Here is a 17,000-nt window from a genome sequence, read left to right as displayed (position 1 = left end):
GCGGTCTGACCCGCCCTCCAGTGTGTGTCTCCGTGTCCCTCACACTCGACCCCCTGCTGACTGGCAGCACATGCAGCCTGTTAGTCACAAACATCTGATCTGTGACTCAACCTCTCCATGGAGCGGAGAGACAAGCAGGCGCCGCGTCCCGACACATGTGCCACGCATCACCTCAGGGGCTCCTCTGGAAATGGTGGAGAGGCCAGAGGAGCTTGGAGGAGTCAAGGCTCATGAGGTGGGAGGCAGCGAGGAGGACATCCGGGCGCCCGCCTTCCTCCGGCCCGCCCTCTCTGACCTCAGGGCTGTGGGGATCCAGGGCCTGGCCCGAAGTCTGGTCCGATCTGGAGCTGCTGGAGGGGCCAGTCAGAGGCTCTGGATCAGGAGAGGGGTCCTGAGGGACGCCCCTGCTGCTGCTGGTGGAGGGATCACACCAAAGTCAAGACTGACTCGGACTCATCACGCACCCCTCTTCCCTGCCGCCCAGCAGGGGGCGCTGTTGTGTTTGCGCTTGTTGTGTTCCTTGGCTTGTTTGTCGACAGCATAGCTCCAGTAGTGGAGGTTCATCCTCCTGGAAGTGTCAGAACTGGTCGAAGTGGTTTGTGTCTTGATGGTGTTCACGGAGGCTCAGTCACGGCGGCCAGGCTGCTGGTTCAGACAGTTGTGAAGGTGACTGGCGGTGAGGGACCGGAGGTGTGAGATGAGCTGCTGGGCGGAGGTCTGCGCTGCCTCGGAGCTTCCTGGTGTGGGACCTGCCTGAGGACACCTCCACATGAGCAGGTCAGACGTGTCCTCGTCACGGCTCCTTCAGGTGCTGCTGCCAGGGTTTGCTGCTCCGTCCTGGTGGCTGGAGGCTGCAGCCTCAGATGCTGATATAACACGGTGCCACTCTCACCGCGCCCCCGCGCTGACTCACTCTCACCGCGCTGCTGTTTAATGGCCTCTGCTGCACGCGCTCACTCCGCCACACCTCGTGTACGGTCCATGCCAGGCACACGCCGCTCTCTCCGTCCCGCTCCCTGAGGCGCGAGGTGCTCGCACTAAGAGATGAGTCTCACCTTGGATGGACCCAAGCACAATTCCTGATGAGCACAAGCTTTTCCACCCACGCCGCCTCGGGATGGAAGGGCAAGTCATTGCTGCGTGAAAGGTTCCACAACACAAAGACGTTCTGACTTGAAACGTGCGGGCGCCCACGCCGTCATCAGCCCTGCCACCTTTCACAACTTTCAAGTGGGAGAAGTGAACTGTTCAAACTCAGGCAGCGCTTCAAGTCCTCGCTTCATGAGATCTGTGCGCCACCACGTCTGCTCCCTTCACCTCCAAAAATGGAGCTTCTCCACCCATGATGCAGTCGCTGGTCACATGCTTCCGTGCCTTCTATGTGCTGCTGTTCACCCATATATCCACCGGGGGGAGCAGCCCCGGGTCACCACAACAGACTCCAAAACCAACATGGCGGCTGTGGAGGACCGAGGCGAGGGTGGGCTCGGCTGGGGGTTCGCGGCTGTTGGGTTCGCAGCTCTGGGTTTATGACGGACGTGTCCCCACTTTGGTTTTGGACTCGCTCTCACCCCCTCATTGAGCTGGACCACTTCCCAAAAGTGAGGAGTGTCAGGATGAAAATTGATGTTTACTCCTGAGTCAGAGTGAAAACATGCTGCTCCCTGGGGGGCGCTAAAGAATCTGTGTACCTTTCATTTTTTGGTTTCAAAATAAAATTTAATTGCAACTGCAGCGGCCATTAGTTCAGTCGAGCATGTTGGGAGGGAGTTTTCTCTATTGCTCCTAGCATAGATAGAGAAGTGTGGCCGCCATCATGTCGCGTGATTCAGGCTCCTCACTCCCTTCGCGGCCCAAACGTAGAAACAAATCAAAACAAGTTACGTTTCATGCTGTCGTTTTTCTCTTCTTGGCTGCAAAACAGAAAATTTGGGGGTTTCTCAGTTTTTCATTACGACGGATTCTGATGAGACGCTCTGGTCCCCAACCTTTTCATCACCGCGGTCAACACTTGACGATTGGAACGTGGCCGGGGGGGTATGAAGTTGCCACTTTGACCCGTCGGATAAGGCCTCTGCATGTTCGTGTGGCTGCTAAGACTCACCAACTCTCCTCCTCTATGACTCTGGTCGCTATGGTAACGTTGAAACAGGCCTTCAAAATAGCATAGAGATACACCACACAACCAAATATGAAGTGCATGAAAATTGGAGCTCACCATATGGTTAAATTGATGGGAGCCCTGAGCTTGTTTCTCTGCAGCGAGACGGTCCCATCTGGGAGTGTCCGTATTTCAAACAGGACTCCTGGTATTGTTCTTCTTCCTCCTCTGTCTCTTCACTGAACCTTTTCCCCTTCACAAAGAAACAACTGTTTCTACTCATTTTGCGAGCACGTGGGTTGAATTTAGACTCTCAAGTGACCGAGGCTTAACCCAGAGAATGTGGTCTGTTTTTTTTTAAATAAAAGATCTTTCAGACTCAGATCATACACAAAACAGAAATAATTCATTATTTCTTGTGCGGCCCAGTACCAATCGATGCACGGCCCAGTACCGGTCCCCGGCCCGGGGGTTGGGGACCGCTGCTCTAAAACAAGGATTCCTTTGCCAAAAAAGGATCATCGTCATGTATAACCTCGGTGTTTGCCACGTGTGACGCACATCAGGGAGGTTAGTGACTGAGTGAGTCAGTGAGGAGAATAACCCGCCCCTCGCCCCCCCGACGGTGGCGGGATGGCAAATAACAGCTGCACGAATTAGGCGTCAATAAGGACGTATATTGTGTTGGGACAATGCGCTGACGTTGCTTGTTCTCACGCGGCACCTTGTTCTTCAGGAAGTGACGGATGGCGTCGCAGCAGCCGCTGCGTTTGAGGTTGATGAGGCGGCTCGTGAAAGCGTGCGACATCAGCACTGGCCATCAATCTCCCCGCACACGCACGAGCAGGCAGCTAGGGGGAGCTGCCATGTGACCCCAGAGCACAGCGTCGGTGATGGGACGTAAACAGAGCTGAGCCAGGAGGCAGAGCTCCTGACTGGGGCCTGAGCTCGGGGGTGCAGGGAACGTGTGCAGGTTGGGCTGAGAAGCTCTGTCGTCCATCAGAGGCGTGGAGTGGAACCTCTGCCGGGAAGCTTCACCTGACTCAGAGGTGGGGAGCGTGTTGCTCTGTCAAAAGACTCGCAAATCCTTGAAGAAAGACGGGCCGGTGTTCCGGCGGTCAGAGCCGTGAAAGCAGCGACGGTGTGGATCAGTGCTGCTGACTTCAGTCCCGGCTCCCGCAGAAGCAGAGCATGTGGCCTCAGGCAAAGAGACCTGCTCCCAATGGAATCTTTTATCAGTCATATCAGCGCAGCACTCAGCTGGGAGGGAAGTCGTTTGAAACGCAGCAATTTGCTGCTGTGACTCATCGCCGACACCTACAGTGACAAAAGCCTCTCATCCTCCGAGGGAGTGGAGGACCTGCGTGTGGGGACCTGTGAGGACTGGACCCCACGAGCTTCAGCCTCCCTTTGAGAGTTGGGGGTCTCTGCCTGGTTCAGAGTGTCTTGGATGGTTCGCTTTAGGGGGAGAGGCCGGGGTAAGGGATGGCCATGAGAGGTCTCCACAAGGATACGTGTGTGTGTGTGTGATGGACTCAAGAGTGGGTCACACACACACACACACACACCTGCTGTATCCAAGCCTCCTGGTCCTCAGAAGCCTGGACGTCTTCACCCCTGTGCTGCTGTGTTGGTCGGTTCTCTGTCCAGTTGAGTGTGATGGGTTCCGGTCCCACTGCTCTGCTGTGTTCGGGTGTCCAGGTCGGCCTACTGAGATCCAAACCTGTGTAGATATGAGTGGGGCCCGGTGGATCACGACGTCGGACCAAAACACATCCTCCCGACCAAAGAAAACCTTTCTGCTCAGATGAATCTGCAGCCTCGCCTCCGTCTTCAGCGCTGAGTCGGGCTCAACAGCGGCGGCGCCTCTCAGGAGCATGAACAGAGGCACGACGCGGCAAGTGACACGTCCTGGCAGCCAACCCCGGCTGGGACTGGAACCCAGACCCTGGCAGCAGCAGAGGAACCCAGGGATGAGGACGGCGGAGCGTTGTCCTCAGAAGACCCGTGTCTGGATTAGCCCGAGTGACAGCGCCGAATGGGACTTTTCATTATATTCCCGCGTCTGGGTTTAGCGAACTTAGCGCTCGGGATTTAAGCTACTTTAAGTGTCTCCCGCCAGAATCCTGTTGGAATTAGCAGCTGGCGCTTTATGCTGCGGCGAGGAGGTTTCCTTTCTTTTTTGATGGATTACATGACGCTGTGTTGCGGCGTCTCCACACAGGTGTGCGCGCGTGGAGCAGTCAACAGCATCACAGACAGCTCTCCGGTGACTCCTGACCTCAGGGACAGTCATTCCAACCCCAGAAGGTCAAAAGAAAGACCAGATGTTCTCACTGATGCTGAAGTGACGCAGCGCTCAGCGCTAACCAGCTAGCCCAGGCTCCAAGTGTTCCAGGCCGACCGCATGGATGAATTAAAGAAAAAGAAGCGAGATAAGCGTCAAACACAAACTCAGTTGAAGCTGTGTTTGGGTTCTAACCTCAGCAAGCCTGGCTACAGTAGCATCCTAGCATCGGTGTTCAGCAGTTCCTGTCAACGCACCCTCGCTGCCATGCCCCAGCCCCTTGCTCAGAGCTGACGTGCATTTTGACCACTCGACACAGCCAGCATGGACGCCGCGGTGTCGCTCGGGCCGACGTGTCCCCCGTCCTGCTAACATCACCTGCGAGCCTGGAGACAAAGTTATCAAAGTTGAGCTTTGACTCAGGAGCAGCTGCTGCTTGACCAGGAGTGACACGCCAAGACGCTTCTTGCGGGCTCTTCTCACACCCTGCGATCTGAGGCGGGATGATGGAGCCTTTATTGTCATTACCACGTCGCCTAATTCTGCCCTTTAATTCGTTGCTTATAAAGCGTGCTCACGATGAAACATGATGATGATGATGGTGAGTGAGTGAGAGGACCATTCAACCGCAGCCCTGGTTGCGGCCCTGGTTTCCTCCTCCTGACGCCGCCGCGATAGCATGGCCGCGGCTCGATCCAACGCAGCTTTCATGTCTGATACACAAACTGTGGATTTGTTTTCGACGCAGTCCGCTCGCGCTCAAATAAATGATGGTGATCTGCCAAACCCATCGGAGCATGAAATCTGCCACCGGGATTATCGCAGTGACGGCGCTCCACTTGACTGTTTTCAAATCACGTTTCACCTGAACGTGGCTGGCAGCGAAGGCTCAGCGAGTGGGAGGAAACCAGAGTTCTCCGCGTCAGACGGTGTCAGAGGGAGGGACCTGGTGAGGCTGATGTTGCGCAACAGAAAGCGGTTTCCTTCGCAGCGAAATGGCACTCCGCCAGTCACTCCCCTTATAAAGCGGACACTATTTACATCACAGCAAGACAGACAATGTGCTGGAAAATGACAACAAAGATAACATATATAAAAGCTCTTCCATGTGCAGCATCTTTTAAAATGAGTCATTCTTCCTTGTACTCTTCTCTTCCTACCAGGTGGTCATTCCCATTCTTCCATGTTTGCTTCCTCTTGCAACACAATTCAAACCAACGGATGTGGGCCGCGGTGCAACGCGCATGCGCACACGACACTCAAAACAAGTGCGCGATTGAGGACGACTTTTGCTCGTGTGACGCGCCGACCCTCGTCAGCTACCAGCGAGACGAGACGGTCCGATTTGGATCCGAAATTGGCGAGTCGATATCAGCCTGGCGTGAAACGTCAGTGGGAGTTCTAATGTATTTTTCCCCGTATAAAAGTGGCTATACGGCGCATAGGATTTGAAATAGTAAAAAAACGTATAGAATACGGGGAAAACGTATATGTTGACAGGTCTGCTAGATTTTACCCGCTTAACCTTTATACAGTGGTGTTTCTTCTTTTTGAGTTAGATTTTATTTTGCAGGAAACAGATATTTTCGGAAGATTCCAGCATGTGTCTTTTCGCTCTCATACTTGATCACGTGATCCAGTCGGAAGCCTTGATGCTGGCGCCAGCCAGTGTGTTTTCTGACTGGACTCTGTCAATAGACTTGAGATGACTGAATAAGTGAGCGAGAAACTGAACAAATCAACGGCAAACTCAACGTAATGATGTGTTTTTGCTCCATCTCCATGGCGACCGATTTGGCTGCGACACTTTCAACCAAACTCACTGCTTGGTTTTTCGCAGGGGTTTCGGAGGAATGACTCATTTTGGGGGCCATTTGAACACAAGGGCTTCAGGTTAATAAGGCAGCATTGTCAAACTCTGACTCTGTTCCATTACGGCAGAAATCACTGCTCATCATCCAGCTGAGGATGAGACTGACTCACTGTTGTTACCCAAGGACAGCGGCCTGGGATGAGGCTCCGCCTCTGCTTCCGGTGGAAGGTTCCATCCAGCTGGAGAGGAGCGTGTTTTGACCTGGCCGACGGTAAGCTGTGAGGCGGGCTTTCCAGGGTGTCCATCACAGGAGCCAAACCCCATGACACGACTGAGGACTCGAGAGGAACCGCTGAGGAACCAAAGGTTCCCACTGACCCAGAGGGCTGCGCAGCTCTGGAGCACTTTCATCTCTGTGAAGCAGCAGCTCCCTGCGTCCAGGAACAGCTGACCCGAGCGCCAGAGCTGGTGTGGAAGGTGATGCTGCCTTTCCTCAGCCCCGGAGCTAAACGGCGACTCAGCACTTTGTGGTGAATGGGAAGCGTCGAGTGGACAGGACAAAGTGCCACGGTGAGCCCAAGCTCACCGCGGGGGGGGCCGCAGCCGACGGTCTGACTCACTCATCCTATTAGCGGGGCCTTTATCAGAGCTGAAGTGCGGCGCCTTCTCGGCATGAAAACATCAACCTTGCCGTTCAACTCTGACTCACACTGCGACTGTGGTCCCGAAACCCTGGCGGGTCCCGACGTCCGGCTGATGACACGCGGCCTTGGAAGAGTCCCTGGAAGGCTCACAAAGCCTGATCCCCTCAGTGGAACTGGGACGGCCAACACAAAAAGTGTTGCGCTGCGAGTGTAACATTTCATCAGGCGGCTTTACGGCTTATTAGCGAGGGGATAAAGCGGGAACAGATTGTTGGCTCCATGCGCCCCACACACGTTTGCTGTAACTAACAGCATTAGCCAAAGAAGGTAATTGCCTTAAACCCTCTATAAATACCACCGTCCTTCCTGCCTGAGTAGCTTCTCCGCAGGGCGTTGGTGGATATGACTCATACGTTTATGCTCTCCTGTCCTACTCCTATCATAAACAATCTGGGGGGTGGGGGGGGCGGCGGGGGTTAAACGTAGCCGCTCACGCGCCGCTCCCGACTCCCTGCAGCCGCCGCGACTCCCGTGTGTTTTGGCGGAGGAGATAAGACATTAGCGTGAGTCAGATTAGGATTCAGGACGGCAGGTGGCGAAGGGATGGCGCGCTGGCTGTTCTGGCGACACATGCCTCGCGCTAGCCTTCTCCAGATGCCGCTATCTGTTTCCCCTCAAACTGTGGTAAACTCAACAAGGCGCCGGGCGCCGCGGCGGGCGTGGAGAGGTTAACACGGGAGATAAAGAGGGTAGCAACAGATCGAATGAAGAGGACAGGCGGAGGTGGGAGGCGGCAGCGATGGACAGATGCCGCCAGATAAGCGGCACTGTGGCGGATGCAGGTGGAAATTGAGCATGAATTTCAAGGAGTGCAGCTTGTGTCGTGCGCGAGCCGGAGGGAGGAGAAATGGTGGGTAATTTGGAAAGAGTGGGACATGGGAATGCGTAGTGCGAGGCAGAGAGAGAGAGTGGTGTAGAGGTGGATGAAGGCAGGGATGGAGAGATAGAAGGAGGGGTGGTGATCCTGGGGGCCTGATGACTCATGGCTGTTCTGCGGCTCGTGCGTCACTGGCGCTGGCTGGAGGAGGAGATAGTGGATAGGTCTACGCATTTAATTACAGCCTTCCAATTTAGACACACTGCACACACACACACACACACACACACACACACACACAATCATATCGCAAATAATCATCTTACAAGTGCGTTGTGCGTCCAACCCCGCTGTCGTGCCAGTCTTGCAACGGCCTCCCGGGTTTGTCCCTCCGATTCGGGGAGGGGGGGTCAGACCTGAAGCCTGTGAGCCAGTGTGACTGGAATCAGCAGACCTCAGGTTCCTCTCCCGCTCTGAGGTCAGCGGCGTCTTTTGTCGCCGTCCTCTCGCTAACCCGCGCTCCTGGGCTCCAGAATCACTTCCCCCTTCTGCGCCTCAGCACCTGCTTCCCATTGAGCGCTGTGAAAGAGGAGGCTTGACAGGAAATAAAGAGCATAGGCAGACACGAGTGAGCGGCTCAGAACACGGAGAAACGCCGGCGAAGACAACCTTTCACAGCCCCATCAAAAGGAAGCCAGGCGGCCGCATTGTGCCGCTTTCAATGTGTATATTTTTGGCAATTTCCTGCGATGAAGGCGAGCAGATAGCTTTTATGCGCCGCACAAGTTCATCGGAATGAAATGATAATGAGCTTTTTTAATCGTAGCTTGCTTCTTGTTGGATTGTTGTGTGTGTGCTGGCGTCATCAACCTTCCCGAAATATCCTCGGCTCTCCATCGTGGCTCACCGACTTCACCTCGCTTTTACTGTCAACGGATATGACCTGCATCAGCTGCTTAACTGAAGTGTCTGCAACAGAATGTGCTTCACTTCAACATCAGAACATCACATAAGAAATTCACAGAAGAGTGATGCTTTTATTTCAGCCGTTAAAGGCGCTTATTTCTCCTCCGCTTTGGACTCAGAAGCTGTGACTCTTCTCATTTATTAGTTCTTTATTTGACTATTATGGGAAGCAGCTTATCGAGTGAGTCAAATCCAGTGAGTCACTCGTCACACAGTTTACAGGAATAAGCAAACACGGTGGTTTTATGCGATGCTAGCGGCTGCGCAACAGACTCTGGGGTTTAGAGCTTCAGTAGAGGTGACAGCAAGAGGATCCTCCCCGATGTTAAAGTACAACGCCACGAAAACGAAACCTGCTGTGGAAAAAAACAACAAAGCAAACAACAGTTGTCGCCAACATAGTCGAGTGAGTCTGATGAGTGTTATTAGCATCACTGACATTAGCTTTAATGCACTGAGTCAGTCTCCCGCTGCAGGGAGTCACAGCAAGGAGAGGTCAGCGCTAAGCTAACTTGACACAGTTCATTCAAAAGAACCATCTGTGTATGTGTCAGTTTGGACGTTGCCGATATTCACTATTGTCCTGTGGAGTTATGGAAGCTAACAAGCTTTAGCATGAAGCTGCGGCTGAAGTTTCACCCTCACCCTGACCACAGTCCTGTCACTCGCTGCTCGTGTTGTGTCCGAGTGACACAGATTAGCTCGTGGTGGCTAACACATGCTAACGGTATGGGCTCATGCTAGTTCATCCTTCACAGCTCAAAGTGATAAATCATCCTTCACAAAAACAAAGAAAGCACATTAAAGCATTGAAAGTGTTTACAACATTTTTAGGTCTTTACTGCTGCGCCACGTCGTCCTTGCTCATGAGTCACAGCTCTGGCATCGCTGGGGTTTGAACCAGCGGCCAGTCCAGCGCTTCTCTACGACATATACCTTTGTTTTGAGTCAAATCAGGGCTTTAATCCGCTGGTTCAAATAGATGCAAATAAAGATAAGGGCCTGAGTGAATGTTTTTTTTTTTATTTATTTGTATATTGTTTTGTTTTTAAGGTGAGACGGCTTCGATGTTGCACAGAATCGTTGCTGAAGAGATCAAACTCGCCTCCGTCTGTTTCCACCACCTTTATTTCACAGGCATTTAGGCTTCTCCTGGAAACACGGCCCCTTTTTTGTCTCTGGCTCCACTTCTGCCTTTGAAACGTGTTTCCCAGTCCAACACATTAGCCTTTTTGTCGGCCAATTATCCCTTAAGAGGCTGCGAGGCTGGCGCTCAGACAATAGCAGCAATCAGTGGTGCGGCACCCCTCGGTGGGCCGCTTCACGCCGCTTCACGCCGCGTCACGCCGCGTCACGCCGCTCTGTGCCGCAGCCCAGCGTGCAGCAGCGCCACCATCATTTCTCTCAACACAAGAATGGAAACAAAGAGGTCGCATGGGTTCAAAGAGTCTGGAGGAGAGGGTACAATGGGCCGCCTGAACCCGGGTCCACACGGTCCCAGTGCCAGTCTCAGACCTGCCCTGTCTGTTTTCAACCGTCTGAAACCCACGTTTCCTGGACACACGTGCAGCTTCAAGTCCAGATGCAGCACTTGCTTCCACGCATCTGTTGTTCACATCGAAGGCAAGGAAGCGGAAAATGAATTTCAATGACACTTGGATTGAATTTTTCTAATTGATCGACACGTGACCTTTCCTTCAATCGTCAGGCATGTCAAAGCTGGGGCCTGAGGGCCCCACGCGGCCCATGACATCGTGACTCAAGGCCCCAGGCCTTTGTTTCTTGACTTCTATTGTTAATGTTCCCACAATCCACCGCACTCCTTCGACACATGCGCAGTGATGCCTTGCAAAATGAACTAAATATGTCATGCAAGAACCTCAAGAGCAGACGCTTGAGTGACGAACTTAACTTTCATAACAAATGCGTATCAATGAGTTGTTCATCAAGAAGAAAGCTGAGTGAAATATTTGTTCCCTGATCTTGTGTATCTTTGGTGTTAGCCTTCAAAAGTGAATCATCTGAGCCAGAACCGACGAAACAAAAGATGTCACCGTGCTTTACCGTTGATTTGTGGCACTGCAGGATCATCATCGAGCGGAGTCATCTGAGCAATGTCGTGCTGATCTGCATCTGAACAATGGAAACACATAAAGGGAGCGAACATTCCGGAAGTGAAAGTCACTTTGCGGCCGTGGTTCCTCCCGGGACGCAGGTCCTCCTCCTCCTCCTCCTCCCGCAGGTCTGTCGATTTAACGCCTGTTTCCGTCCCATTCAGGGCGGCTATCGTGAGGCGCAGCACTGCTCCCCAGGGAGGCAAATCCCAGCTGTCACTGAAGAACTTCTCAGATCACACCAATAGAGCTAATGTCGGCCACACTGAAAGGCCCGCGAGTCAATTTAACAGCCGCTAAACGCATGAGCACACGCCTGACACACACACACACACACAGAGGGTGTGGGCTGGATTAGGCTAACCAAGCTAATGATCTCCTCAATGGGACAACTGGGACTCTTCTGAGGGCGTCTTCAGCTCCAGGCCCCGCGGGACCCTGAAAGGGCTCGGGGGTAATTACAATGTAAATGCAGCGCCTCTCTCTCTCTGCGTGTGTGTGTGTGTCAGGGGGAGTGAGCGCTGGCCTGCGCGTGGTTGGAAGAGATTGTGTTATCTCCCGGAACATTTTGCTGAAAAATCACACAATGTTTCTGAATGATGTGTCTGCCAAGATAAAGATGGCCGCCGCTGCAAAACACTGCACCCTCTTCCTCGCCTCACTATGATGATGATTATGATTATGATTATTATTATTATTATTGTTGTGGTTGTTGTTATTATTATTATAGCGTGTGAGTGACAGACTGGTGACCGAGGTGTCGACCTAACTAACTGGGACACGTCTCTGTTCCCCGTCAGGAAACAATAAACAATAATGCGCATCAATGTAAATATGACCTTGTGTTTATTATTATTATTGCTGTCTTTATTATCCTTATTATTATTATTATTGTTGTTGTTATTATTATTATTATAGGGTGTGAGTGACAGACTGGTGACCGAGGTGTCGCCCTAACTAACTGGGACACGTCTCTGTTCCCCCGTCAGGTAACAATAAACAATAATGCGCATCAATGTAAATATGACCGTGTGTTTATTAATAACAATATTATTATTACTCTTATTATCATTAACAGTGTTATTATTATGTGCAGGATTCAAATAAAAATATGAAATTGAAAAGGTGCCGATCTGAAGGCGCTTTAAAATATATTTCTTCCAGACCGTGTCATGAATACCATATTTACTGTCTCCATTATCACAGACACAAACCCCTTTTATTCTTAATGACCTTTCCTGCTGGCAACAGTCTATCGTCCGCCTCCTCGCGCGGACTCGGACTCTTTTCTTTCTCAGGTTTGATCACGTGGCTGTTACTGGTAATGGCAGGCCGTTGCTCAGACCTGAGTGGGACACATGTTTTCACAGCACTTTTGGTGCCGCTCTGCAGTCGCTGCAGTGAAGCCGCCTTGTTCCGGGCCGACGGGGCTGGAGGCCAGCGGGTGGCGCTGTGCCTGCTGGGGCCGCTGCTCTTATCAGGGCGTTTTAAGTTGAAAGGCTCGGAGGAACTTGAGGATGTGGCGGGGGGAGGGGGGGAGGCAGAGGAAATGGAGGAGGGGGAGTCAGTAATTGAGAGGGGGAGAGAGAGGCAGACCAAGATGGATGTGAGTTTGACGCCGGCAGACAAAAGAGGAGGCAGAAAATGAGGCGGCGAGCACAAATTGATCCCGGCCCTTTTCTCCCCTCCATTGTTTGGCCTCACAACCCCTCATCATCATCATCATCATCACCCCCCGCCCTCCCGTGGCTCCGGCCACCAGTCCACCCCCCACCGTGACGCTCCATTCACAGCATAATGGATCAGCCGAGCCGGACCCGGTCCAGCCGGTTCTGCTGCTGCCGCCCGCCACAATGCAGCAGGAAGGTCCAGAAAAGGCCCGTGAAAATATGATTCATAACGGAGGATCGGAGCGGAGACAGGGAATGCTGGGAAGGTAGGAGGAGCGATGCCAGCGGTGGAGCGGCGCCGTGGTCATCTGCAGCAGGATGAGTCACCTGTAGCCAGCACACACTCACGCGCACACGCACCTGTCCTGCCGACGCTCGTCTCTCATCCAAGCACCAAGCAGCCTCTCGCTTTTCACTTGCTCAGTGACTTGTTTTTTGAGTTTCAAGGATTGGTGAGCTGTACCTCACACACAGGTCTGTCACACCATCCTTGTGGGGACCTCTCCCGGCCCTCACCCTCTCCCCCCTGAAGCTAAACCTCCTGAACTCATGGCTCACCTGAAGCAGGACTCTGAACCAGCTATTTTGAAGTTTTAACCCTTAAATGGAGGCTGAACCTCGTGGGGTCTGGGCACCCCAAAAGGCCCCACTGATGGGCTTAAACACACACACACGGCTCCTCGTGAAGCCCGCAGTGGGGCGGTGAACATGCTGCAGCAGGAGGAGGTTAAGAGCAGATCCGAGAGCACTAAAGACTTTTAACAGAAAACTGCTAAACTGGCCCTGGAGCCAGAGATTTCCGAGCTGTGGAGGAAGCCCAAGGTCAGTGAAAGGTCAGGGAGGAAGGAGAAGGACTCACATGAGCCGGGTGAAAGCCGAGGCCCGCAGGCCAACGCGCTCGTGCAGGGAACGCTGAATGAGATTCGTTTCAGGACAAACACTTCCTGTCTGCTCCCTGTCAACTTAGTGTCCTGGTGCGTTGGAGGATTGACCCGTCCATCGAGCAGTCTGCCACTCGTCCTCCTGCTCAACAACACCTGCCAAAGACAGCCGCACAGAGAGGCAGAAGCACCGGCGGCAGGAGGAGAAAGGGCCGGAGAGGCGCGGCGTCCGGTCACCTCACCACGGTCCTCACGTGCAGACCTCTGTGGTCCTCACGAGTCACTCACTCTGAATCTCACGCATTTGTCGGCCTTCATTTTCCACTTTTTAACGTCAAGTTATTTCAATGAAATTGTAATGATGAATACAGATGATTTGACAGTGTTTACAGCCCTCAAAATTGATTGGAAAAAAACTCATAATGATTGATCATTGTTTTGCTGCCAGCATGTGGTTATTTTTTCATTTTTTTGGAGGATTAGGGCCACACATAAAAAAAAACTACTAATAATATTATGTATCTTGTAATATTATGAGATTAAAACTCATAATATTCTGATTTAATTTGTGATGTTATTTTTATTTTTTTATTTTTATCCATGTGAGTTTAATCCTCCGTCTCAATATTGAGACTGTTGGAAAGAAAAAAGAAAAAAAACCTACATTCCAATGGCACATTTTAAGTGTCGTGGCGTGTCCACAGGATTCGTCTGATTTGATTCTATTGAAGACATAAAAGTGACATGGATGTGAGTGTTTTTCTTGACGGCCCCTAACATTTGCCCCGTTTTTCTGTCAGGTGAGCAAACACCTGGAGCGGGAGCCAGGTGCGAGCGGCGCTGCAGAAAAGTCGCTCGTGGTTTCACGCAGCTCAGTCAGGACGGAACCATCGCAGCAGCCGCCCCTCGCCTCCCCCACCCCAATAAGTGCCTGGAGTCTATTCAGTCCATTCAAATGAGCAGAGTGTGGTTTCAGCTCGGCTTGACAGCAGCTGAATAGAAATATCCCACTGAAGTGGAAGCCACGTTTGATCGGCCATCTCTCCGCTGTGCCGTCAGTGTGTGTGTGTGAACTTCAGCTGTACTTGTGGGGACCTTTCGCCAGACCCCACGAGGTTCGGCCTCAGTCTGAGGGTTAAAACTTAACAGAATAACTGGGTTCCAGTCTGGTTCAGGTGAGCCATGTGTTTAGGGCGAGAGGCTGGAGAAAGGGTGCTGGCCAGGAGAGGTCCTCACAAGGACAGAGAGCGAGTGTGTGTGCGCGTGCAGCTTCACTCCAGGGGTTGTGAGAGCCAGACTGTTCATGGAGACCGGGCTCTAAAAGCATTTCATTTGGGATCATTTGAGGTGAAGTGGCGTTCAGAGGTGCTCGGGAGGATCACAGTGCGCCTCCAGAAACCTGGCATTATGTTGCCATGGCAACCTCTCATCTGCAGTTTGTTTGCAGGCACAGCAAACTTCTTCCATTTGACCGCCACCCAGTCAGTGGCGCGAGTGGCGGCCCCCGATCCCAACACAGATCCAGGACCAAAGGGAAGCGGACCACCAGACCGCCTTAGACCAGTCGCACGGACGGATTAGAACGGCTGTGTCGCGGTCGCTCCTCGCCCTTTGGGCCGTGAACCAGCCTTCTGCCCATCGTGCGCTCTGGTCCGAGCCACGTGACCTCTCTCGTGACATGGTCACATGATCATTCCAACAGGAAACACCTGCTGACCCATTCACCAGCTCGCCGTCTTCCTGCTGCGGTCCCTGAGCTCGGCGAGGTCAGGGCGAAGGTCGACAAGTCTCCACGACTCCCGGACCGGTAGGGTCCGAGTCCAAGTGGTGCAGAGTCTTTGGGTCGGGGAGTTGGATGTGGTGTTTGCAGCAGGCTCCAAGGGAAGGTGTGTGAAGACATGGCCCTGCAGTGGAGCTGCTGTGAGGCTCCTGTGAAGGTGGAGCGGCCGCTACATCAGGACTCACACTGCTGTGTGATGAAGAGTCTGTGTGTGGACAAAGATGGTGCAGCACCAGACACCACAGAGAGCACTTGCAACAGGTTCCTGTTTCCAGCCCGAACCCGTGCCGCGAGCGCTGAGGTTTCAGGCCGGGTCAGTGAGCTGGTGCGCCGGATGGTCTGGAGCGGCTCCGTCCTCCCGGGCGCCGCATTGTTTTGGGCAGCCGCATGAGTCACGCGAGACGAGTCGGGGTTGGTGGAGCGCCTGGGACGGCGACGTGCTCACATGTTCTCAGAGTCCTGCTCCACACGTGGATGAGAACATGAGAGCCCAACTTTATTTTTAGCCCGGTGACATCATCAGAGTGATCTATTTGGGAGTGACTCATCACACAACCTGAGCAGGCTCTGATGTTACGGCTGGAAATGACACCTTTTTCTGGAGGTTTGCGGCTGTGATGTCACGACTCATTTGGACTGGGCGCTCCTCCGGCCATGGAAGGCGGCTGATGAAAGCTGCTGCCCATCGCCTGCCCGAGGGACCAGCGAGCGTGGCTGACGTGGAAGTCACGTGTCGGGTTGAAACGCGCCCCACAGCTCAGGACCCACCCGCTCCGCTCAGCTCCGGTTTCTTCTTCTTCCGTCCGGCGTCGTGTGCCTGCGCTGCCCCCTGCCTGCTCCTCAGCCGCCATCGTCCCACGCAGCTCCCCCTCAGTCGCCCACAGAACAGTGACAGTGTGTTCTCTCGACCCCCTCCCCAAAATCACGCCCCCCACCACCGACTCCAAAACCTCCCCCATCCACCGCCCTAATCCTAATCACGCCACCGCCGTCACCAGCCCTTATCTCACGCCGCCAAATCTGCTGCGACTCCAAACAATTTCCTCCCATTTGCCATGTCGCCGCCTCCGTCAGCCCCCACTCCCTCCTCGACACAGAGGTTCTGGCAGCAGCTGAAGGCGAGGGTGGAGAGCCACGACTCGGCTGCTGCCGCTGGATGATCCAGTGGAGCCCGAGGAGAACTGCAGTGTGACGTCACGGCCGGCGCCGGCGCCGGTTGGTGGAGCCTGTGATGGTGTTGGGGATGGCACCTCGGGGGCCTCGCCGCATCAGTGAGCAGGGTCTCCGGCACAAACAACACGGCGTTCGGCCTCTCGTCACCAGTGTCTGTTTCTGAAGAGCGGAGGGGCCGAGCAGCGCCCTCCGATGGAAGCCTGTGGGATGACAGGGAGGAGCTGACGAGCCAGCAACCATCAGCCCGGTCAGAGGGTCGTCTCTTCCGCTGGCTGACATGGAAAAGTGTCCAGATGAAGGTCCATTCTTCCTGCCTGGATGGACCGAGCCGTGCAGCAGATGCTTCCTCCTGAGGTTAGCGGGAGAGCGAGCGAGCGAGCGAGGCTGCTGGCCTCCAGTGAAGCGCTTCAGGTCACTCTCACGGCCTGGCGTGTGCACACTCCACAGCCCGGGCCAGCGCCCCAGCTCCCTCGCTCCCATGCCTTCATGACTCTGTTTCAGCACATATTTCAGCCGTTACAGCCCTGAGCCTGCTGCTCCTGCACTGGAGGTGTGACGTTAATGAGGCGTGTTACTGCACCACAAGACAAACCCTCCATCCATCCATCTTCTCCTCTTATCTGTCTCTGGGCACAGGGTCACTGGCTTCAACAGGGGGCGCCAAACTTCCTTCTCTCAGGCAACATCTGCCCGC

Source organism: Synchiropus splendidus, chromosome 17, assembly GCF_027744825.2.
Source record: "Synchiropus splendidus isolate RoL2022-P1 chromosome 17, RoL_Sspl_1.0, whole genome shotgun sequence".
Lineage (NCBI taxonomy): Eukaryota > Metazoa > Chordata > Actinopteri > Syngnathiformes > Callionymidae > Synchiropus > Synchiropus splendidus.
The sequence above is the reverse complement of the archived record's forward strand: the minus strand, read 5'-3'. Positions refer to the sequence as shown.